General features: G+C 43.4%; 21 non-coding genes across 21 annotated transcripts; all 21 read left to right on the plus strand.

Annotated features, from left to right (window-relative positions):
- The first annotated feature begins 24 nt into the window (after window positions 1–24).
- LOC136743693 (5S ribosomal RNA) lies at window positions 25–143 on the plus strand. The gene has a single exon (XR_010815747.1). It is a non-coding gene; the product is annotated as a 5S ribosomal RNA (ribosomal RNA).
- A 1055-nt stretch (window positions 144–1198) lies between these two features.
- LOC136743602 (5S ribosomal RNA) lies at window positions 1199–1317 on the plus strand. The gene has a single exon (XR_010815658.1). It is a non-coding gene; the product is annotated as a 5S ribosomal RNA (ribosomal RNA).
- Window positions 1318–2374: 1057 nt separating this feature from the next.
- LOC136743687 (5S ribosomal RNA) lies at window positions 2375–2493 on the plus strand. Its single transcript, XR_010815741.1, has one exon. It is a non-coding gene; the product is annotated as a 5S ribosomal RNA (ribosomal RNA).
- A 1066-nt stretch (window positions 2494–3559) lies between these two features.
- On the plus strand, window positions 3560–3678 carry LOC136743630 (5S ribosomal RNA). The gene has a single exon (XR_010815685.1). It is a non-coding gene; the product is annotated as a 5S ribosomal RNA (ribosomal RNA).
- A 1056-nt stretch (window positions 3679–4734) lies between these two features.
- Window positions 4735–4853, plus strand: LOC136743688 (5S ribosomal RNA). The gene has a single exon (XR_010815742.1). It is a non-coding gene; the product is annotated as a 5S ribosomal RNA (ribosomal RNA).
- A 1066-nt stretch (window positions 4854–5919) lies between these two features.
- On the plus strand, window positions 5920–6038 carry LOC136743667 (5S ribosomal RNA). Its single transcript, XR_010815721.1, has one exon. It is a non-coding gene; the product is annotated as a 5S ribosomal RNA (ribosomal RNA).
- Window positions 6039–7092: 1054 nt separating this feature from the next.
- LOC136743613 (5S ribosomal RNA) lies at window positions 7093–7211 on the plus strand. The gene has a single exon (XR_010815668.1). It is a non-coding gene; the product is annotated as a 5S ribosomal RNA (ribosomal RNA).
- Window positions 7212–8252: 1041 nt separating this feature from the next.
- LOC136743608 (5S ribosomal RNA) lies at window positions 8253–8371 on the plus strand. The gene has a single exon (XR_010815663.1). It is a non-coding gene; the product is annotated as a 5S ribosomal RNA (ribosomal RNA).
- Window positions 8372–9437: 1066 nt separating this feature from the next.
- On the plus strand, window positions 9438–9556 carry LOC136743509 (5S ribosomal RNA). The gene has a single exon (XR_010815568.1). It is a non-coding gene; the product is annotated as a 5S ribosomal RNA (ribosomal RNA).
- Window positions 9557–10611: 1055 nt separating this feature from the next.
- LOC136743491 (5S ribosomal RNA) lies at window positions 10612–10730 on the plus strand. Its single transcript, XR_010815551.1, has one exon. It is a non-coding gene; the product is annotated as a 5S ribosomal RNA (ribosomal RNA).
- Window positions 10731–11796: 1066 nt separating this feature from the next.
- LOC136743520 (5S ribosomal RNA) lies at window positions 11797–11915 on the plus strand. Its single transcript, XR_010815579.1, has one exon. It is a non-coding gene; the product is annotated as a 5S ribosomal RNA (ribosomal RNA).
- A 1058-nt stretch (window positions 11916–12973) lies between these two features.
- On the plus strand, window positions 12974–13092 carry LOC136743531 (5S ribosomal RNA). Its single transcript, XR_010815590.1, has one exon. It is a non-coding gene; the product is annotated as a 5S ribosomal RNA (ribosomal RNA).
- A 1055-nt stretch (window positions 13093–14147) lies between these two features.
- Window positions 14148–14266, plus strand: LOC136743479 (5S ribosomal RNA). Its single transcript, XR_010815539.1, has one exon. It is a non-coding gene; the product is annotated as a 5S ribosomal RNA (ribosomal RNA).
- A 1066-nt stretch (window positions 14267–15332) lies between these two features.
- Window positions 15333–15451, plus strand: LOC136743542 (5S ribosomal RNA). Its single transcript, XR_010815601.1, has one exon. It is a non-coding gene; the product is annotated as a 5S ribosomal RNA (ribosomal RNA).
- Window positions 15452–16509: 1058 nt separating this feature from the next.
- Window positions 16510–16628, plus strand: LOC136743554 (5S ribosomal RNA). Its single transcript, XR_010815612.1, has one exon. It is a non-coding gene; the product is annotated as a 5S ribosomal RNA (ribosomal RNA).
- Window positions 16629–17694: 1066 nt separating this feature from the next.
- Window positions 17695–17813, plus strand: LOC136743524 (5S ribosomal RNA). Its single transcript, XR_010815583.1, has one exon. It is a non-coding gene; the product is annotated as a 5S ribosomal RNA (ribosomal RNA).
- A 1050-nt stretch (window positions 17814–18863) lies between these two features.
- On the plus strand, window positions 18864–18982 carry LOC136743609 (5S ribosomal RNA). Its single transcript, XR_010815664.1, has one exon. It is a non-coding gene; the product is annotated as a 5S ribosomal RNA (ribosomal RNA).
- Window positions 18983–20048: 1066 nt separating this feature from the next.
- LOC136743642 (5S ribosomal RNA) lies at window positions 20049–20167 on the plus strand. Its single transcript, XR_010815696.1, has one exon. It is a non-coding gene; the product is annotated as a 5S ribosomal RNA (ribosomal RNA).
- Window positions 20168–21222: 1055 nt separating this feature from the next.
- Window positions 21223–21341, plus strand: LOC136743404 (5S ribosomal RNA). The gene has a single exon (XR_010815468.1). It is a non-coding gene; the product is annotated as a 5S ribosomal RNA (ribosomal RNA).
- Window positions 21342–22407: 1066 nt separating this feature from the next.
- LOC136743565 (5S ribosomal RNA) lies at window positions 22408–22526 on the plus strand. Its single transcript, XR_010815623.1, has one exon. It is a non-coding gene; the product is annotated as a 5S ribosomal RNA (ribosomal RNA).
- A 1058-nt stretch (window positions 22527–23584) lies between these two features.
- LOC136743577 (5S ribosomal RNA) lies at window positions 23585–23703 on the plus strand. Its single transcript, XR_010815634.1, has one exon. It is a non-coding gene; the product is annotated as a 5S ribosomal RNA (ribosomal RNA).
- The last annotated feature ends 689 nt before the right edge of the window (window positions 23704–24392 follow it).

Raw genomic sequence — 24392 nt, forward strand, 5'->3', positions numbered from 1 at the left:
AGAGCGTCAGGGACAGCCTCCCTGGCTTACGGCCATACTAGCCTGAATACGCCCGATCTCGACCGATCTCGGAAGCCAGGCAGGCTCGGGCCTGGTCAGTACTTGGATGGGAGACCGCCTGGGAATACCAGGTGCTGTAAGCTTTTGCACCTTTTACACACCAGAGGGCGACAAATCACGAGTTTTAACTTTGGATACACACAATTTCATCATTATTTCAGATTTTACTTCCCCAAATACACAGGCATACAATAGATCTTGTTCTCCAACGTAAACGGTCCCTAGTAACTAGGGTACATTCGTAAATTAATTGAGCATCATGGCTAGAAGTGACTCAATGTTGCCTAATCTTTCTCATCAAGAAATGACACAATTACAGCAACACAAAAAGGAACTCCACCGCACAAAGTTCAGTGCTCACAAGGAGACTCATTCAACACACACGGTTCCATTCCCATTCATGCAAAGCACGAAAGTGTAAAACTTGGGAACATACTTGAGAGCAAAGATCACATTCAATCTCATTCAAGGCACGGATGTGAATGCAACGGGATGAAATTACTGAAATGATGCCTGCCCTCGAACTGTGATGATGGACTACCCGACTCGCCAATAATATTGGGTTCTGGTGTATTGAAATACAGGAGCTGCTGGATTTGTGTGTTTTCTTACCCCCTCACCATAGTTTGTCAAATGTTTAAACAACTGAACTTATATTCAAGGTTTGTTTCTCTTCATATGTTTTACTGGTTTACATTTGTCTCAGAAACCTGTTGAATGATTCTTCTGCTTTCAAAACAAAATGACAACAGGATGAATGCACACACTTGAAAATACAATACATGCAATGTTATGCATCATAGTGATGCAACCTCCTTTCAGTTTCATACTGCATGTCAATTGAAATCCTTACTGAAATGCACACCTTCTCAAGATTGCGCTTGACTGGCGTGTCAGGCTCTCGATTACAGCTGTTTTATCAAGACAATGTGTTCGTTTTGTAAAATATAGTTCCGGTCTGGTGTGGCACCCCAGCTAACGCACAACGTTGCCACAACGTGGCGTGTTAGCAGGGACTGTCTGCGGCGCGCTGGTGTGTCCCGGGCTTTAGAGTAGAGAGACAGTTCAACTGTAAGTATGAACGGCAGAAACGGATATTGCCTTCCCTTTAAGTAGAGCGTCAGGAACAGCCTCCCTGGCTTATGGCCATACTAGCCTGAATACGCCCGATCTCGTCCGATCTCGGAAGCCAAGCAGGCTCGGGCCTGGTCAGTACTTGGATGGGAGACCGCCTGGGAATACCAGGTGCTGTAAGCTTTTGCACACCAGAGGGCGACAAATCACGAGTTTTAACTTTGGATACACGCAATTTCATCATTATTTCAGATTTGACTTCCCCAAATACACAGGCATACAATAGATCTTGTTCTCCAACGTAAACGGTCCCTAGTAACTAGGGTACATTCGTAAATAAATTGAGCATCATGGCTAGAAGTGACTAAATGTTGCCTAATCTTTCTCATCGAGAAATGACACAATTACAGCAACACAAAAAGGAACTCCACCGGACAAAGTTCAGTGCTCACAAGGAGCCTCATTCAACACACACGGTTCCATTCCCATTCATGCAAAGCACGAAAGTGTAAAACTTGGGAACATACTTGAGAGCAAAGATCACATTCAATCTCATTCAAGGCACGGATGTGAATGCAACGGGATGAAATTACTGAAATGATGCCTGCCCTCGAACTGTGATGATGGACTACCCGACTCGCCAATAATATTGGGTTCTGGTGTATTGAAATACAGGAGCTGCTGGATTTGTGTGTTTTCTTACCCCCTCACCATAGTTTGTCAAATGTTTAAACAACTGAACTTATATTCAAGGTTTGTTTCTCTTCATATGTTTTACTGGTTTACATTTGTCTCAGCAACCTGTTGAATGATTCTTCTGCTTTCAAAACAAAATGACAACAGGATGAATGCACACACTTGAAAATACAATACATGCAATGTTATGCATCATAGTGATGCAACCTCCTTTCAGTTTCATACTGCATGTCAATTGAAATCCTTACTGAAATGCACACCTTCTCAAGATTGCGCTTGACTGGCGTGTCAGGCACTCAATTACAGCTGTTTTATCAAGACAATGTGTTCGTTTTGTAATATATAGTTCCGGTCTGGTGTGGCACCCCAGCTAACGCACAACGTTGCCACAATGTTGCCACAACGTGGCGTGTTAGCAGGGACTGTCTGCGGCGCGCTGGTGTGTCCCGGGCTTTAGAGTAGAGAGACAGTTCAACTGTAAGTATGAACGGCAGAAACGGATATTGCCTTCCCTTTAAGTAGAGCGTCAGGGACAGCCTCCCTGGCTTACAGCCATACTAGCCTGAATACGCCCGATCTCGTCCGATCTCGGAAGCCAAGCAGGCTCGGGCCTGGTCAGTACTTGGATGGTAGACCGCCTGGAAATACCAGGTGCTGTAAGCTTTTGCACCTTTTACACACCAGAGGGCGACAAATCACGAGTCTTAACTTTTGATACACACAATTTCATCATTATTTCAGATTTGACTTCCCCAAATACACAGGCATACAATAGATCTTGTTCTCCAACGTAAACGGTCCCTAGTAACTAGGGTACATTCGTAAATAAATTGAGCATCATGGCTAGAAGTGACTAAATGTTGCCTAATCTTTCTCATCGAGAAATGACACAATTACAGCAACACAAAAAGGAACTCCACCGGACAAAGTTCAGTGCTCACAAGGAGCCTCATTCAACACACACGGTTCCATTCCCATTCATGCAAAGCACAAAAGTGTAAAACTTGGGAACATACTTGAGAGCAAAGATCACATTCAATCTCATTCAAGGCACGGATGTGAATGCAACGGGATGAAATTACTGAAATGATGCCTGCCCTCGAACTGTGATGATGGACTACCCGACTCGCCAATAATATTGGGTTCCGGTGTATTGAAATACAGGAGCTGCTGGATTTGTGTGTTTTCTTACCCCCTCACCATAGTTTGTCAATTGTTTAAACAACTGAACTTATATTCAAGGTTTGTTTCTCTTCATATGTTTTACTGGTTTACATTTGTCTCAGCAACCTGTTGAATGATTCTTGTGCTTTCATAACAAAATGACAACAGGATGAATGCACACACTTGAAAATACAATACATGCAATGTTATGCATCATAGTGATGCAACCTCCTTTCAGTTTCATACTGCATGTCAATTGAAATCCTTACTGAAATGCACACCATCTCAAGATTGCGCTTGACTGGCAAGTCAGGCACTCAATTACAGCTGTTTTATCAAGACAATGTGTTCGTTTTGTAAAATATAGTTCCGGTCTGGTGTGGCACCCCAGCTAACGCACAACGTTGCCACAACGTTGCCACAACGTGGCGTGTTAGCAGGGACTGTCTGCAGCGCGCTGGTGTGTCCCGGGCTTTAGAGTAGAGAGACAGTTCAACTGTAAGTATGAACGGCAGAAACGGATATTGCCTTCCCTTTAAGTAGAGCGTCAGGGACAGCCTCCCTGGCTTACGGCCATACTAGCCTGAATACGCCCGATCTCGTCCGATCTCGGAAGCCAAGCAGGCTCGGGTCTGGTCAGTACTTGGATGGGAGACCGCCTGGGAATACCAGGTGCTGTAAGCTTCTGCACCTTTTTCACACCAGAGGGCGACAAATCACGAGTTTTAACTTTGGATACACACAATTTCATCATTATTTCAGATTTTACTTTCCCAAATACACAGGCATACAATAGATCTTGTTCTCCAACGTAAACGGTCCCTAGTAACTAGGGTACATTCGTAAATAAATTGAGCATCATGGCTAGAAGTGACTAAATGTTGCCTAATCTTTCTCATCGAGTAATGACACAATTACAGCAACACAAAAAGGAACTCCACCGGACAAAGTTCAGTGCTCACAAGGAGCCTCATTCAACACACACGGTTCCATTCCCATTCATGCAAAGCACGAAAGTGTAAAACTTGGGAACATACTTGAGAGCAAAGATCACATTCAATCTCATTCAAGGCACGGATGTGAATGCAACGGGATGAAATTACTGAAATGATGCCTGCCCTCGAGCTGTGATGATGGACTACCCGACTCGCCAATAATATTGGGTTCTGGTGTATTGAAATACAGGAGCTGCTGGATTTGTGTGTTTTATTACCCCCTCACCATAGTTTGTCAAATGTTTAAACAACTGAACTTATATTCAAGGTTTGTTTCTCTTCATATGTTTTACTGGTTTACATTTGTCTCAGCAACCTGTTGAATGATTCTTCTGCTTTCAAAACAAAATGACAACAGGATGAATGCACACACTTGAAAATACAATACATGCAATGTTATGCATCATAGTGATGCAACCTCCTTTCAGTTTCATACTGCATGTCAATTGAAATCCTTACTGAAATGCACACCTTCTCAAGATTGCGCTTGACTGGCGTGTCAGGCACTCAATTACAGCTGTTTTATCAAGACAATGTGTTTTTTTTTGTAAAATATAGTTCCGGTCTGGTGTGGCACCCCAGCTAACGCACAACGTTGCCACAACATGGCGTGTTAGCAGGGACTGTCTGCGGCGCGCTGCTGTGTCCCGGGCTTTAGAGTAGAGAGACAGTTCAACTGTAAGTATGAACGGCAGAAACGGATATTGCCTTCCCTTTAAGTAGAGCATCAGGGACAGCCTCCCTGGCTTACGGCCATACTAGCCTGAATACGCCCGATCTCGTCCGATCTCGGAAACCAAGCAGGCTCGGGCCTGGTCGGTACTTGGATGGGGGACCGCCTGGGAATACCAGGTGCTGTAAGCTTTTGCACCTTTTACACACCAGAGGGCGACAAATCACGAGTTTTAACTTTGGATACACACAATTTCATCATTATTTCAGATTTTACTTCCCCAAATACACAGGCATACAATAGATCTTGTTCTCCAACGTAAACGGTCCCTAGTAACTAGGGTACATTCGTAAATAAATTGAGCATCATGGCTAGAAGTGACTAAATGTTGCCTAATCTTTCTCATCAAGAAATGACACAATTACAGCAACACAAAAAGGAACTCCACCGGACAAAGTTCAGTGCTCACAAGGAGCCTCATTCAACACACACGGTTCCATTCCCATTCATGCAAAGCACGAAAGTGTAAAACTTGGGAACATACTTGAGAGCAAAGATCACATTCAATCTCATTCAAGGCACGGATGTGAATGCAACGGGATGAAATTACTGAAATGATGCCTGCCCTCGAACTGTGATGATGGACTACCCGACTCACCAATAATATTGGCTTCTGGTGTATTGAAGTACAGGAGCTGCTGGATTTGTGTGTTTTCTTACCCCCTCACCATAGTTTGTCAAATGTTTAAACAACTGAACTTATATTCAAGGTTTGTTTCTCTTCATATGTTTTACTGGTTTACATTTGTCTCAGCAACCTGTTGAATGATTCTTCTGCTTTCAAAACAAAATGACAACAGGATGAATGCACACACTTGAAAATACAATACATGCAATGTTATGCATCATAGTGATGCAACCTCCTTTCAGTTTCATACTGCATGTCAATTGAAATCCTTACTGAAATGTACACCTTCTCAAGATTGCGCTTGACTGGCGTGTCAGGCACTCAATTACAGCTGTTTTATCAAGACAATGTGTTCGTTTTGTAAAATATAGTTCCGGTCTGGTGTGGCACCCCAGCTAACGCACAACGTTGCCACAACGTTGCCACAACGTGGCGTGTTAGCAGGGACTGTCTTTTCTTCGCCGGTGTGTCCCGGACTTTAGAGTAGAGAGACAGTTCAACTGCAAGTATGAGCGGCAGAAACGGATATTGCCTTCCCTTTAAGTAGTGCGTCAGGGACAGCCTCTCTGGCTTACGGCCATACTAGCCTGAATACGCCCGATCTCGTCCGATCTCAGAAGCTAAGCAGGCTCTGGCCTGGTTAGTACTTGGATGGGAGACTGCCTGGGAATACCAGGTGCTGTAAGCTTTTGCATCTTTTACACACCAGAGGGCGACAAATCACGAGTTTTAACTTTGGATACACGCAATTTCATCATTATTTCAGATTTTACTTCCCCAAATACACAGGCATACAATAGATCTTGTTCTCCAACGTAAACGGTCCCTAGTAACTAGCGTACATTCGTAAATAAATTGAGCATCATGGCTAGAAGTGACTAAATGTTGCCTAATCTTTCTCATCAAGAAATGACACAATTACAGCAACACAAAAAGGAACTCCACTGGACAAAGTTCAGTGCTCACAAGGAGCTTCATTCAACACACACGGTTCCATTCCCATTCATGCAAAGCATGAAAGTGTAAAACTTGGAAATATACTTGAGAGTAAAGATCACATTCAATCTCATTCAAGGCACGGATGTGAATGCAACGGGATGAAATTACTGAAATGATGCCTGCCCTCGAACTGTGATGATGGACTGCCCGACTCGCCAATAATATTGGGTTTTGGTGTATTGAAATACAGGAGCTGCTGGATTTGTGTGTTTTCTTACCCCCTCACCATAGTTTGTCAAATGTTTAAACAACTGAACTTATATTCAAGGTTTGTTTCTCTTCATATGTTTTACTGGTTAAATTTGTCTCAGCAACCTGTTGAATGATTCTTCTGCTTTCAAATTAAAATGACAACAGGATGAATGCACACACATGAAAATACAATACATGCAATGTTATGCATCATAGTGATGCAACCTCCTTTCAGTTTCATACTGCATGTCAATTGAAATCCTTACTGAAATGCACACCTTCTCAAGATTGCGCTTGACTGGCGTGTCAGGCACTCAATTACAGCTGTTTTATCAAGACAATGTGTTCGTTTTGTAAAATATAGTTCCGGTCTGGTGTGGCACCCCAGCTAACGCACAACGTTGCCACAACGTTTCGTGTTAGCAGGGACTGTCTACGGCGCGCTGGTGTGTCCCGGACTTTAGAGTAGAGAGACAGTTCAACTGCAAGTATGAGCGGCAGAAACGGATATTGCCTTCCCTTTAAGTAGAGCGTCAGGGACAGCCTCCCTGGCTTACGGCCATACTAGCCTGAATACGCCCGGTCTCGTCCGATCTCGGAAGCTAAGCAGGCTCGGGCCTGGTCAGTACTTGAATGGGAGACCGCCTGGGAATACCAGGTGCTGTAAGCTTTTGCACACCAGAGGGCGACAAATCACGAGTTTTAACTTTGGATACACGCAATTTCATCATTATTTCAGATTTGACTTCCCCAAATACACAGGCATACAATAGATCTTGTTCTCCAACGTAAACGGTCCCTAGTAACTAGGGTACATTCGTAAATAAATTGAGCATCATGGCTAGAAGTGACTAAATGTTGCCTAATCTTTCTCATCGAGAAATGACACAATTACAGCAACACAAAAAGGAACTCCACCGGACAAAGTTCAGTGCTCACAAGGAGCCTCATTCAACACACACGGTTCCATTCCCATTCATGCAAAGCACGAAAGTGTAAAACTTGGGAACATACTTGAGAGCAAAGATCACATTCAATCTCATTCAAGGCACGGATGTGAATGCAACGGGATGAAATTACTGAAATGATGCCTGCCCTCGAACTGTGATGATGGACTACCCGACTCGCCAATAATATTGGCTTCTGGTGTATTGAAATACAGGAGCTGCTGGATTTGTGTCATTTCTTACCCCCTCACCATAGTTTGTCAAATGTTTAAACAACTGAACTTATATTCAAGGTTTGTTTCTCTTCATATGTTTTACTGGTTTACATTTGTCTCAGCAACCTGTTGAATGATTCTTCTGCTTTCAAAACAAAATGACAACAGGATGAATGCACACACTTGAAAATACAATACATGCAATGTTATGCATCATAGTGATGCAACCTCCTTTCAGTTTCATACTGCATGTCAATTGAAATCCTTACTGAAATGCACACCTTCTCAAGATTGCGCTTGAATGGCGTGTCAGGCACTCAATTACAGCTGTTTTATCAAGACAATGTGTTCGTTTTGTAATACATAGGTCTGGTGTGGCACCCCAGCTAACGCACAACGTTGCCACAACGTTTCGTGTTAGCAGGGACTGTCTGCGGCGTGCTGGTGTGTCCCGGACTTTAGAGTAGAGAGACAGTTCAACTGTAAGTATGAGCGGCAGAAACGGATATTGCCTTCCCTTTAAGTAGAGCGTCAGGGACAGCCTCCCTGGCTTACGGCCATACTAGCCTGAATACGCCCGATCTCGTCCGATCTCGGAAACTAAGCAGGCTCGGGCCTGGTCAGTACTTGGATGGGAGACCGCCTGGGAATACCAGGTGCTGTAAGCTTTTGCATCTTTTACACACCAGAGGGCGACAAATCACGAGTTTTAACTTTGGATACACGCAATTTCATCATTATTTCAGATTTGACTTCCCCAAATACACAGGCATACAATAGATCTTGTTCTCCAATGTAAACGGTCCCTAGTAACTAGGGTACATTCGTAAATAAATTGAGCATCATGGCTAGAAGTGACTAAATGTTGCCTAATCTTTCTCATCGAGAAATGACACAATTACAGCAACACAAAAAGGAACTCCACCGGACAAAGTTCAGTGCTCACAAGGAGCCTCATTCAACACACACGGTTCCATTCCCATTCATGCAAAGCACGAAAGTGTAAAACTTGGGAACATACTTGAGAGCAAAGATCACATTCAATCTCATTCAAGGCACGGATGTGAATGCAACGGGATGAAATTACTGAAATGATGCCTGCCCTCGAACTGTGATGATGGACTACCCGACTCGCCAATAATATTGGGTTCTGGTGTATTGAAATACAGGAGCTGCTGGATTTGTGTGTTTTCTTACCCCCTCACCATAGTTTGTCAAATGTTTAAACAACTGAACTTATATTCAAGGTTTGTTTCTCTTCATATGTTTTACTGGTTTACATTTGTCTCAGCAACCTGTTGAATGATTCTTCTGCTTTCAAAACAAAATGACAACAGGATGAATGCACACACTTGTAAAAACAATACATGCAATGTTATGCATCATAGTGATGCAACTTCCTTTCAGTTTCATACTGCATGTCAATTGAAATCCTTACTGAAATGCACACCTTCTCAAGATTGCGCTTGACTGGCGTGTCAGGCACTCAATTACAGCTGTTTTATCAAGACAATGTGTTCGTTTTGTAATATATAGTTCCGGTCTGGTGTGGCACCCCAGCTAACGCACAACGTTGCCACAATGTTGCCACAACGTGGCGTGTTAGCAGGGACTGTCTGCGGCGCGCTGGTGTGTCCCGGGCTTTAGAGTAGAGAGACAGTTCAACTGTAAGTATGAACGGCAGAAACGGATATTGCCTTCCCTTTAAGTAGAGCGTCAGGGACAGCATTCCTAGCTTACGGCCATACTAGCCTGAATACGCCCGATCTCGTCCGATCTCGGAAGCTAAGCAGGCTCGGGCCTGGTCAGTACTTGGATGGGAGACCGCCTGGGAATACCAGGTGCTGTAAGCTTTTGCATCTTTTACACACCAGAGGGCGACATATCACGAGTTTTAACTTTGGATACACGCAATTTCATCATTATTTCAGATTTGACTTCCCCAAATACACAGGCATACAATAGATCTTGTTCTCCAATGTAAACGGTCCCTAGTAACTAGGGTACATTCATAAATAAATTGAGCATCATGGCTAGAAGTGACTAAATGTTGCCTAATCTTTCTCATCGAGAAATGACAGAATTACAGCAACACAAAAAGGAACTCCACCGGACAAAGTTCAGTGCTCACAAGGAGCCTCATTCAACACACACGGTTCCATTCCCATTCATGCAAAGCACGAAAGTGTAAAACTTGGGAACATACTTGAGAGCAAAGATCACATTCAATCTCATTCAAGGCACGGATGTGAATGCAACAAGATGAAATTACTGAAATGATGCCTGCCCTCGAACTGTGATGATGGACTACCCGACTCGCCAATAATATTGGGTTCTGGTGTATTGAAATACAGGAGCTGCTGGATTTGTGTGTTTTCTTACCCCCTCACCATAGTTTGTCAAATGTTTAAACAACTGAACTTATATTCAAGGTTTGTTTCTCTTCATATGTTTTACTGGTTTACATTTGTCTCAGCAACCTGTTGAATGATTCTTCTGCTTTCAAAACAAAATGACAACAGGATGAATGCACACACTTGAAAATACAATACATGCAATGTTATGCATCATAGTGATGCAACCTCCTTTCAGTTTCATACTGCATGTCAATTGAAATCCTTACTGAAATGCACACCTTCTCAAGATTGCGCTTGACTGGCGTGTCAGGCACTCAATTACAGCTGTTTTATCAAGACAATGTGTTCGTTTTGTAATATATAGTTCCGGTCTGGTGTGGCACCCCAGCTAACGCACAACGTTGCCACAACGTTTCGTGTTAGCAGGGACTGTCTGCGGCGCGCTGGTGTGTCCCGGACTTTAGAGTAGAGAGACAGTTCAATTGCAAGTATGAGCGGCAGAAACGGATATTGCCTTCCCTTTAAGTAGAGCGTCAGGGACAGCCTCTCTGGCTTACGGCCATACTAGCCTGAATACGCCCGATCTCATCCGATCTCGGAAGCTAAGCAGGCTCGGGCCTGGTCAGTACTTGAATGGGAGACCGCCTGGGAATACCAGGTGCTGTAAGCTTTTGCATCTTTTACACACCAGAGGGCGACAAATCACGAGTTTTAACTTTGGATACACGCAATTTCATCATTATTTCAGATTTGACTTCCCCAAATACACAGGCATACAATAGATCTTGTTCTCCAACGTAAACGGTCCCTAGTAACTAGTGTACATTCGTAAATAAATTGAGCATCATGGCTAGAAGTGACTAAATGTTGCCTAATCTTTCTCATCGAGAAATGACACAATTACAGCAACACAAAAAGGAACTCCACCGGACAAAGTTCAGTGCTCACAAGGAGCCTCATTCAACACACACGGTTCCATTCCCATTCATGCAAAGCACGAAAGTGTAAAACTTGGGACAATACTTGAGAGCAAAGATCACATTCAATCTCATTCAAGGCACGGATGTGAATGCAACGGGATGAAATTACTGAAATGATGCCTGCCCTCGAACTGTGATGATGGACTACCCGACTCGCCAATAATATTGGGTTCTGGTGTATTGAAATACAGGAGCTGCTGGATTTGTGTGTTTTCTTACCCCCTCACCATAGTTTGTCAAATGTTTAAACAACTGAACTTATATTCAAGGTTTGTTTCTCTTCATATGTTTTACTGGTTTACATTTGTCTCAGCAACCTGTTGAATGATTCTTCTGCTTTCAAAACAAAATGACAACAGGATGAATGCACACACTTGAAAATACAATACATGCAATGTTATGCATCATAGTGATGCAACCTCCTTTCAGTTTCATACTGCATGTCAATTGAAATCCTTACTGAAATGCACACCTTCTCAAGATTGCGCTTGACTGGCGTGTCAGGCACTCAATTACAGCTGTTTTATCAAGACAATGTGTTCGTTTTGTAATATATAGTTCCGGTCTGGTGTGGCACCCCAGCTAACGCACAACGTTGCCACAATGTTGCCACAACGTGGCGTGTTAGCAGGGACTATCTGCGGCGCGCTGCTGTGTCCCGGGCTTTAGAGTAGAGAGACAGTTCAACTGTAAGTATGAACGGCAGAAACGGATATTGCCTTCCCTTTAAGTAGAGCGTCAGGGACAGCCTTTCTGGCTTACGGCCATACTAGCCTGAATACGCCCGATCTCGTCCGATCTCGGAAGCTAAGCAGGCTCGGGCCTGGTCAGTACTTGGATGGGAGACCGCCTGGGAATACCAGGTGCTGTAAGCTTTTGCATCTTTTACACACCAGAGGGCGACAAATCACGAGTTTTAACTTTGGATACACGCAATTTCATCATTATTTCAGATTTGACTTCCCCAAATACACAGGCATACAATAGATCTTGTTCTCCAACGTAAACGGTCCCTAGTAACTAGGGTACATTCATAAATAAATTGAGCATCATGGCTAGAAGTGACTAAATGTTGCCTAATCTTTCTCATCGAGAAATGACACAATTACAGCAACACAAAAAGGAACTCCACCGGACAAAGTTCAGTGCTCACAAGGAGCCTCATTCAACACACACGGTTCCATTCCCATTCATGCAAAGCACGAAAGTGTAAAACTTGGGAACATACTTGAGAGCAAAGATCACATTCAATCTCATTCAAGGCACGGATGTGAATGCAACGGGATGAAATTACTGAAATGATGCCTGCCCTCGAACTGTGATGATGGACTACCCGACTCGCCAATAATATTGGGTTCTGGTGTATTGAAATACAGGAGCTGCTGGATTTGTGTGTTTTCTTACCCCCTCACCATAGTTTGTCAAATGTTTAAACAACTGAACTTATATTCAAGGTTTGTTTCTCTTCATATGTTTTACTGGTTTACATTTGTCTCAGCAACCTCAGCAAAAATGATTCTTCTACTTTCAAAACAAAATGACAACAGGATGAATGCACACACTTGAAAATACAATACATGCAATGTTATGCATCATAGTGATGCAACCTCCTTTCAGTTTCATACTGCATGTCAATTGAAATCCTTACTGAAATGCACACCTTCTCAAGATTGCGCTTGACTGGCGTGTCAGGCACTCAATTACAGCTGTTTTATCAAGACAATGTGTTCGTTTTGTAATATATAGTTCCGGTCTGGTGTGGCACCCCAGCTAACGCACAACGTTGCCACAACGTTTCGTGTTAGCAGGGACTGTCTGCGGCGCGCTGGTGTGTCCCGGACTTTAGAGTAGAGAGACAGTTCAACTGCAAGTATGAGCGGCAGAAACGGATATTGCCTTCCCTTTAAGTAGAGCGTCAGGGACAGCCTCCCTGGCTTACGGCCATACTAGCCTGAATACGCCCGATCTCGTCCGATCTCGGAAGCTAAGCAGGCTCGGGCCTGGTCAGTACTTGGATGGGAGACCGCCTGGGAATACCAGGTGCTGTAAGCTTTTGCATCTTTTACACACCAGAGGGCGACAAATCACGAGTTTTAACTTTGGATACACGCAATTTCATCATTATTTCAGATTTGACTTCCCCAAATACACAGGCATACAATAGATCTTGTTCTCCAACGTAAACGGTCCCTAGTAACTAGGGTACATTCGTAAATAAATTGAGCATCATGGCTAGAAGTGACTAAATGTTGCCTAATCTTTCTCATCGAGAAATTACACAATTACAGCAACACAAAAAGGAACTCCACCGGACAAAGTTCAGTGCTCACAAGGAGCCTCATTCAACACACACGGTTCCATTCCCATTCATGCAAAGCACGAAAGTGTAAAACTTGGGAACATACTTGAGAGCAAAGATCACATTCAATCTCATTCAAGGCACGGATGTGAATGCAACGGGATGAAATTACTGAAATGATGCCTGCCCTCGAACTGTGATGATGGACTACCCGACTCGCCAATAATATTGGGTTCTGGTGTATTGAAATACAGGAGCTGCTGGATTTGTGTGTTTTCTTACCCCCTCACCATAGTTTGTCAAATGTTTAAACAACTGAACTTATATTCAAGGTTTGTTTCTCTTCATATGTTTTACTGGTTTACATTTGTCTCAGCAACCTGTTGAATGATTCTTCTGCTTTCAAAACAAAATGACAACAGGATGAATGCACACACTTGAAAATACAATACATGCAATGTTATGCATCATAGTGATGCAACCTCCTTTCAGTTTCATACTGCATGTCAATTGAAATCCTTACTGAAATGCACACCTTCTCAAGATTGCGCTTGACTGGCGTGTCAGGCACTCAATTACAGCTGTTTTATCAAGACAATGTGTTCGTTTTGTAATATATAGTTCCGGTCTGGTGTGGCACCCCAGCTAACGTACAACGTTGCCACAACGTTTCGTGTTAGCAGGGACTGTCTGCGGCGCGCTGGTGTGTCCCGGACTTTAGAGTAGAGAGACAGTTCAACTGCAAGTATGAGCGGCAGAAACGGATATTGCCTTCCCTTTAAGTAGAGCGTCAGGGACAGCCTCCCTGGCTTACGGCCATACTAGCCTGAATACGCCCGATCTCGTCCGATCTCGGAAGCTAAGCAGGCTCGGGCCTGGTCAGTACTTGGATGGGAGACCACCTGGGAAAACCAGGTGCTGTAAGCTTTTGCATCTTTTACACACCAGAGGGCGACAAATCACGAGTTTTAACTTTGGATACACGCAATTTCATCATTATTTCAGATTTGACTTCCCCAAATACACAGGCATACAATAGATCTTGTTCTCCAACGTAAACGGTCCCTAGTAACTAGGGTACATTCGTAAATAAATTGAGCATCATGGCTAGAAGTGACTAAATGTTGCCTAATCTTTCTCATCGAGAAATGACACAATTACAGCAACACAAAAAGGAACTCCACCGGACAGAGTTCAGTGCTCACAAGGAGCCTCATTCAACACACACGGTTCCATTCCCATTCATGCAAAGCACGAAAGTGTAAAACTTGGGAACATACTTGAGAGCAAAGATCACATTCAATCTCATTCAAGGCACGGATGTGAATGCAACGGGATGAAATTACTGAAATGATGCCTGCCCTCGAACTGTGATGATGGACTACCCGACTCGCCAATAATATTGGGTTCTGGTGTATTGAAATACAGGAGCTGCTGGATTTGTGTGTTTTCTTACCCCCTCACCATAGTTTGTCAAATGTTTAAACAACTGAACTTATATTCAAGGTTTGTTTCTCTTCATATGTTTTACTGGTTTACATTTGTCTCAGCAACCTGTTGAATGATTCTTCTGCTTTCAAAACAAAATGACAACAGGATGAATGCACACACTTGAAAATACAATACATGCAATGTAATGCATCATAGTGATGCAACCTCCTTTCAGTTTCATACTGCATGTCAATTGAAATCCTTACTGAAATGCACACCTTCTCAAGATTGCGCTTGACTGGCGTGTCAGGCACTCAATTACAGCTGTTTTATCAAGAGAATGTGTTCGTTTTGTAATATATAGTTCCGGTCTGGTGTGGCACCCCAGCTAACGCACAACGTTGCCACAATGTTGCCACAACGTGGCGTGTTATCAGGGACTGTCTGCGGCGCGCTGGTGTGTCCCGGGCTTTAGAGTAGAGAGACAGTTCAACTGTAAGTATGAACGGCAGAAACGGATATTGCCTTCCCTTTAAGTAGAGCGTCAGGGACAGCCTCCCTGGCTTACGGCCATACTAGCCTGAATACGCCCGATCTCGTCCGATCTCGGAAGCTAAGCAGGCTCGGGCCTGGTCAGTACTTGGATGGGAGACCGCCTGGGAATACCAGGTGCTGTAAGCTTTTGCATCTTTTACACACCAGAGGGCGACAAATCACGAGTTTTAACTTTGGATACACGCAATTTCATCATTATTTCAGATTTGACTTCCCCAAATACACAGGCATACAATAGATCTTGTTCTCCAACGTAAACGGTCCCTAGTAACTAGGGTACATTCATAAATAAATTGAGCATCATGGCTAGAAGTGACTAAATGTTGCCTAATCTTTCTCATCGAGAAATGACACAATTACAGCAACACAAAAAGGAACTCCACCGGACAAAGTTCAGTGCTCACAAGGAGCCTCATTCAACACACACGGTTCCATTCCCATTCATGCAAAGCACGAAAGTGTAAAACTTGGGAACATACTTGAGAGCAAAGATCACATTCAATCTCATTCAAGGCACGGATGTGAATGCAACGGGATGAAATTACTGAAATGATGCCTGCCCTCGAACTGTGATGATGGACTACCCGACTCGCCAATAATATTGGGTTCTGGTGTATTGAAATACAGGAGCTGCTGGATTTGTGTGTTTTCTTACCCCCTCACCATAGTTTGTCAAATGTTTAAACAACTGAACTTATATTCAAGGTTTGTTTCTCTTCATATGTTTTACTGGTTTACATTTGTCTCAGCAACCTCAGCAAAAATGATTCTTCTACTTTCAAAACAAAATGACAACAGGATGAATGCACACACTTGAAAATACAATACATGCAATGTTATGCATCATAGTGATGCAACCTCCTTTCAGTTTCATACTGCATGTCAATTGAAATCCTTACTGAAATGCACACCTTCTCAAGATTGCGCTTGACTGGCGTGTCAGGCACTCAATTACAGCTGTTTTATCAAGACAATGTGTTCGTTTTGTAATATATAGTTCCGGTCTGGTGTGGCACCCCAGCTAACGCACAACGTTGCCACAACGTTTCGTGTTAGCAGGGACTGTCTGCGGCGCGCTGGTGTGTCCCGGACTTTAGAGTAGAGAGACAGTTCAACTGCAAGTATGAGCGGCAGAAACGGATATTGCCTTCCCTTTAAGTAGAGCGTCAGGGACAGCCTCCCTGGCTTACGGCCATACTAGCCTGAATACGCCCGATCTCGTCCGATCTCGGAAGCTAAGCAGGCTCGGGCCTGGTCAGTACTTGGATGGGAGACCGCCTGGGAATACCAGGTGCTGTAAGCTTTTGCATCTTTTACACACCAGAGGGCGACAAATCACGAGTTTTAACTTTGGATACTCGCAATTTCATCATTATTTCAGATTTGACTTCCCCAAATACACAGGCATACAATAGATCTTGTTCTCCAACGTAAACGGTCCCTAGTAACTAGGGTACATTCGTAAATAAATTGAGCATCATGGCTAGAAGTGACTAAATGTTGCCTAATCTTTCTCATCGAGAAATTACACAATTACAGCAACACAAAAAGGAACTCCACCGGACAAAGTTCAGTGCTCACAAGGAGCCTCATTCAACACACACGGTTCCATTCCCATTCATGCAAAGCACGAAAGTGTAAAACTTGGGAACATACTTGAGAGCAAAGATCACATTCAATCTCATTCAAGGCACGGATGTGAATGCAACGGGATGAAATTACTGAAATGATGCCTGCCCTCGAACTGTGATGATGGACTACCCGACTCGCCAATAATATTGGCTTCTGGTGTATTGAAATACAGGAGCTGCTGGATTTGTGTCATTTCTTACCCCCTCACCATAGTTTGTCAAATGTTTAAACAACTGAACTTATATTCAAGGTTTGTTTCTCTTCATATGTTTTACTGGTTTACATTTGTCTCAGCAACCTGTTGAATGATTCTTCTGCTTTCAAAACAAAATGACAACAGGATGAATGCACACACTTGAAAATACAATACATGCAATGTTATGCATCATAGTGATGCAACCTCCTTTCAGTTTCATACTGCATGTCAATTGAAATCCTTACTGAAATGCACACCTTCTCAAGATTGCGCTTGACTGGCGTGTCAGGCACTCAATTACAGCTGTTTTATCAAGACAATGTGTTCGTTTTGTAAAATATAGTTCCGGTCTGGTGTGGCACCCCAGCTAACGCACAACGTTGCCACAATGTTGCCACAACGTGGCGTGTTAGCAGGGACTGTCTGCGGCGCGCTGGTGTGTCCCGGGCTTTAGAGTAGAGAGACAGTTCAACTGTAAGTATGAACGGCAGAAACGGATATTGCCTTCCCTTTAAGTAGAGCGTCAGGGACAGCCTCCCTGGCTTACGGCCATACTAGCCTGAATACGCCCGATCTCGTCCGATCTCGGAAGCCAAGCAGGCTCGGGCCTGGTCAGTACTTGGATGGGAGACCGCCTGGGAATACCAGGTGCTGTAAGCTTTTGCATCTTTTACACACCAGAGGGCGACAAATCACGAGTTTTAACTTTGGATACACGCAATTTCATCATTATTTCAGATTTGACTTCCCCAAATACACAGGCATACAATAGATCTTGTTCTCCAACGTAAACGGTCCCTAGTAACTAGGGTACATTCGTAAATAAATTGAGCATCATGGCTAGAAGTGACTAAATGTTGCCTAATCTTTCTCATCGAGAAATGACACAATTACAGCAACACAAAAAGGAACTCCACCGGACAAAGTTCAGTGCTCACAAGGAGCCTCATTCAACACACACGGTTCCATTCCCATTCATGCAAAGCACGAAAGTGTAAAACTTGGGAACATACTTGAGAGCAAAGATCACATTCAATCTCATTCAAGGCACGGATGTGAATGCAACGGGATGAAATTACTGAAATGATGCCTGCCCTCGAACTGTGATGATGGACTACCCGACTCGCCAATAATATTGGGTTCTGGTGTATTGAAATACAGGAGCTGCTGGATTTGTGTGTTTTCTTACCCCCTCACCATAGTTTGTCAAATGTTTAAACAACTGAACTTATATTCAAGGTTTGTTTCTCTTCATATGTTTTACTGGTTTACATTTGTCTCAGCAACCTGTTGAATGATTCTTCTGCTTTCAAAACAAAATGACAACAGGATGAATGCACACACTTGAAAATACAATACATGCAATGTTATGCATCATAGTGATGCAACCTCCTTTCAGTTTCATACTGCATGTCAATTGAAATCCTTACTGAAATGCACACCTTCTCAAGATTGCGCTTGAATGGCGTGTCAGGCACTCAATTACAGCTGTTTTATCAAGACAATGTGTTCGTTTTGTAATACATAGGTCTGGTGTGGCACCCCAGCTAACGCACAACGTTGCCACAACGTTTCGTGTTAGCAGGGACTGTCTGCGGCGTGCTGGTGTGTCCCGGACTTTAGAGTAGAGAGACAGTTCAACTGTAAGTATGAGCGGCAGAAACGGATATTGCCTTCCCTTTAAGTAGAGCGTCAGGGACAGCCTCCCTGGCTTACGGCCATACTAGCCTGAATACGCCCGATCTCGTCCGATCTCGGAAACTAAGCAGGCTCGGGCCTGGTCAGTACTTGGATGGGAGACCGCCTGGGAATACCAGGTGCTGTAAGCTTTTGCATCTTTTACACACCAGAGGGCGACAAATCACGAGTTTTAACTTTGGATACACGCAATTTCATCATTATTTCAGATTTGACTTCCCCAAATACACAGGCATACAATAGATCTTGTTCTCCAATGTAAACGGTCCCTAGTAACTAGGGTACATTCGTAAATAAATTGAGCATCATGGCTAGAAGTGACTAAATGTTGCCTAATCTTTCTCATCGAGAAATGACACAATTACAGCAACACAAAAAGGAACTCCACCGGACAAAGTTCAGTGCTCACAAGGAGCCTCATTCAACACACACGGTTCCATTCCCATTCATGCAAAGCACGAAAGTGTAAAACTTGGGAACATACTTGAGAGCAAAGATCACATTCAATCTCATTCAAGGCACGGATGTGAATGCAACGGGATGAAATTACTGAAATGATGCCTGCCCTCGAACTGTGATGATGGACTACCCGACTCGCCAATAATATTGGGTTCTGGTGTATTGAAATACAGGAGCTGCTGGATTTGTGTGTTTTCTTACCCCCTCACCATAGTTTGTCAAATGTTTAAACAACTGAACTTATATTCAAGGTTTGTTTCTCTTCATATGTTTTACTGGTTTACATTTGTCTCAGCAACCTGTTGAATGATTCTTCTGCTTTCAAAACAAAATGACAACAGGATGAATGCACACACTTGTAAAAACAATACATGCAATGTTATGCATCATAGTGATGCAACCTCCTTTCAGTTTCATACTGCATGTCAATTGAAATCCTTACTGAAATGCACACCTTCTCAAGATTGCGCTTGACTGGCGTGTCAGGCACTCAATTACAGCTGTTTTATCAAGACAATGTGTTCGTTTTGTAATATATAGTTCCGGTCTGGTGTGGCACCCCAGCTAACGCACAACGTTGCCACAATGTTGCCACAACGTGGCGTGTTAGCAGGGACTGTCTGCGGCGCGCTGGTGTGTCCCGGGCTTTAGAGTAGAGAGACAGTTCAACTGTAAGTATGAACGGCAGAAACGGATATTGCCTTCCCTTTAAGTAGAGCGTCAGGGACAGCATTCCTGGCTTACGGCCATACTAGCCTGAATACGCCCGATCTCGTCCGATCTCGGAAGCTAAGCAGGCTTGGGCCTGGTCAGTACTTGGATGGGAGACTGCCTGGAAATACCAGGTGCTGTAAGCTTTTGCATCTTTTACACACCAGAGGGCGACAAATCACGAGTTTTAACTTTGGATACACGCAATTTCATCATTATTTCAGATTTGACTTCCCCAAATACACAGGCATACAATAGATCTTGTTCTCCAACGTAAACGGTCCCTAGTAACTAGGGTACATTCGTAAATAAATTGAGCATCATGGCTAGAAGTGACTTAATGTTGCCTAATCTTTCTCATCGAGAAATGACACAATTACAGCAACACAAAAAGGAACTCCACCGGACAAAGTTCAGTGCTCACAAGGAGCTTCATTCAACACATACGGTTCCATTCCCATTCATGCAAAGCACGAAAGTGTAAAACTTGGGAACATACTTGAGAGCAAAGATCACATTCAATCTCATTCAAGGCACGGATGTGAATGCAACGGGATGAAATTACTGAAATTATGCCTGCCCTCGAACTGTGATGATGGACTACCCGACTCGCCAATAATATTGGGTTCTGGTGTATTGAAGTACAGGAGCTGCTGGATTTGTGTGTTTTCTTACCCCCTCACCATAGTTTGTCAAATGTTTAAACAACTGAACTTATATTCAAGGTTTGTTTCTCTTCATATGTTTTACTGGTTTACATTTGTCTCAGCAACCTGTTGAATGATTCTTCTGCTTTCAAAACAAAATGACAACAGGATGAATGCACACACTTGAAAATACAATACATGCAATGTTATGCATCATAGTGATGCAACCTCCTTTCAGTTTCATACTGCATGTCAATTGAAATCCTTACTGAAATGCACACCTTCTCAAGATTGCGCTTGACTGGCGTGTCAGGCACTCAATTACAGCTGTTTTATCAAGACAATGTGTTCGTTTTGTAATATATAGTTCCGGTCTGGTGTGGCACCCCAGCTAACGCACAACGTTGCCACAACGTTTCGTGTTAGCAGGGACTGTCTGCGGCGCGCTGGTGTGTCCCGGACTTTAGAGTAGAGAGACAGTTCAATTGCAAGTATGAGCGGCAGAAACGGATATTGCCTTCCCTTTAAGTAGAGCGTCACGGACAGCCTCTCTGGCTTACGGCCATACTAGCCTGAATACGCCCGATCTCATCCGATCTCGGAAGCTAAGCAGGCTCGGGCCTGGTCAGTACTTGGATGGGAGACCGCCTGGGAATACCAGGTGCTGTAAGCTTTTGCATCTTTTACACACCAGAGGGCGACAAATCACGAGTTTTAACTTTGGATACACGCAATTTCATCATTATTTCAGATTTGACTTCCCCAAATACACAGGCATACAATAGATCTTGTTCTCCAACGTAAACGGTCCCTAGTAACTAGTGTACATTCGTAAATAAATTGAGCATCATGGCTAGAAGTGACTAAATGTTGCCTAATCTTTCTCATCGAGAAATGACACAATTACAGCAACACAAAAAGGAACTCCACCGGACAAAGTTCAGTGCTCACAAGGAGCCTCATTCAACACACACGGTTCCATTCCCATTCATGCAAAGCACGAAAGTGTAAAACGTGGGACAATACTTGAGAGCAAAGATCACATTCAATCTCATTCAAGGCACGGATGTGAATGCAACGGGATGAAATTACTGAAATGATGCCTGCCCTCGAACTGTGATGATGGACTACCCGACTCGCCAATAATATTGGGTTCTGGTGTATTGAAATACAGGAGCTGCTGGATTTGTGTGTTTTCTTACCCCCTCACCATAGTTTGTCAAATGTTTAAACAACTGAACTTATATTCAAGGTTTGTTTCTCTTCATATGTTTTACTGGTTTACATTTGTCTCAGCAACCTGTTGAATGATTCTTCTGCTTTCAAAACAAAATGACAACAGGATGAATGCACACACTTGAAAATACAATACATGCAATGTTATGCATCATAGTGATGCAACCTCCTTTCAGTTTCATACTGCATGTCAATTGAAATCCTTACTGAAATGCACACCTTCTCAAGATTGCGCTTGACTGGCGTGTCAGGCACTCAATTACAGCTGTTTTATCAAGACAATGTGTTCGTTTTGTAATATATAGTTCCGGTCTGGTGTGGCACCCCAGCTAACGCACAACGTTGCCACAATGTTGCCACAACGTGGCGTGTTAGCAGGGACTATCTGCGGCGCGCTGCTGTGTCCCGGGCTTTAGAGTAGAGAGACAGTTCAACTGTAAGTATGAACGGCAGAAACGGATATTGCCTTCCCTTTAAGTAGAGCGTCAGGGACAGCCTTTCTGGCTTACGGCCATACTAGCCTGAATACGCCCGATCTCGTCCGATCTCGGAAGCTAAGCAGGCTCGGGCCTGGTCAGTACTTGGATGGGAGACCGCCTGGGAATACCAGGTGCTGTAAGCTTTTGCATCTTTTACACACCAGAGGGCGACAAATCACGAGTTTTAACTTTGGATACACGCAATTTCATCATTATTTCAGATTTGACTTCCCCAAATACACAGGCATACAATAGATCTTGTTCTCCAACGTAAACGGTCCCTAGTAACTAGGGTACATTCATAAATAAATTGAGCATCATGGCTAGAAGTGACTAAATGTTGCCTAATCTTTCTCATCGAGAAATGACACAATTACAGCAACACAAAAAGGAACTCCACCGGACAAAGTTCAGTGCTCACAAGGAGCCTCATTCAACACACACGGTTCCATTCCCATTCATGCAAAGCACGAAAGTGTAAAACTTGGGAACATACTTGAGAGCAAAGATCACATTCAATCTCATTCAAGGCACGGATGTGAATGCAACGGGATGAAATTACTGAAATGATGCCTGCCCTCGAACTGTGATGATGGACTACCCGACTCGCCAATAATATTGGGTTCTGGTGTATTGAAATACAGGAGCTGCTGGATTTGTGTGTTTTCTTACCCCCTCACCATAGTTTGTCAAATGTTTAAACAACTGAACTTATATTCAAGGTTTGTTTCTCTTCATATGTTTTACTGGTTTACATTTGTCTCAGCAACCTCAGCAAAAATGATTCTTCTACTTTCAAAACAAAATGACAACAGGATGAATGCACACACTTGAAAATACAATACATGCAATGTTATGCATCATAGTGATGCAACCTCCTTTCAGTTTCATACTGCATGTCAATTGAAATCCTTACTGAAATGCACACCTTCTCAAGATTGCGCTTGACTGGCGTGTCAGGCACTCAATTACAGCTGTTTTATCAAGACAATGTGTTCGTTTTGTAATATATAGTTCCGGTCTGGTGTGGCACCCCAGCTAACGCACAACGTTGCCACAACGTTTCGTGTTAGCAGGGACTGTCTGCGGCGCGCTGGTGTGTCCCGGACTTTAGAGTAGAGAGACAGTTCAACTGCAAGTATGAGCGGCAGAAACGGATATTGCCTTCCCTTTAAGTAGAGCGTCAGGGACAGCCTCCCTGGCTTACGGCCATACTAGCCTGAATACGCCCGATCTCGTCCGATCTCGGAAGCTAAGCAGGCTCGGGCCTGGTCAGTACTTGGATGGGAGACCGCCTGGGAATACCAGGTGCTGTAAGCTTTTGCATCTTTTACACACCAGAGGGCGACAAATCACGAGTTTTAACTTTGGATACTCGCAATTTCATCATTATTTCAGATTTGACTTCCCCAAATACACAGGCATACAATAGATCTTGTTCTCCAACGTAAACGGTCCCTAGTAACTAGGGTACATTCGTAAATAAATTGAGCATCATGGCTAGAAGTGACTAAATGTTGCCTAATCTTTCTCATCGAGAAATTACACAATTACAGCAACACAAAAAGGAACTCCACCGGACAAAGTTCAGTGCTCACAAGGAGCCTCATTCAACACACACGGTTCCATTCCCATTCATGCAAAGCACGAAAGTGTAAAACTTGGGAACATACTTGAGAGCAAAGATCACATTCAATCTCATTCAAGGCACGGATGTGAATGCAACGGGATGAAATTACTGAAATGATGCCTGCCCTCGAACTGTGATGATGGACTACCCGACTCGCCAATAATATTGGCTTCTGGTGTATTGAAATACAGGAGCTGCTGGATTTGTGTCATTTCTTACCCCCTCACCATAGTTTGTCAAATGTTTAAACAACTGAACTTATATTCAAGGTTTGTTTCTCTTCATATGTTTTACTGGTTTACATTTGTCTCAGCAACCTGTTGAATGATTCTTCTGCTTTCAAAACAAAATGACAACAGGATGAATGCACACACTTGAA

This window comes from Amia ocellicauda, unplaced genomic scaffold, assembly GCF_036373705.1.
Source record: "Amia ocellicauda isolate fAmiCal2 unplaced genomic scaffold, fAmiCal2.hap1 HAP1_SCAFFOLD_80, whole genome shotgun sequence".
Classification (NCBI taxonomy): domain Eukaryota; kingdom Metazoa; phylum Chordata; class Actinopteri; order Amiiformes; family Amiidae; genus Amia; species Amia ocellicauda.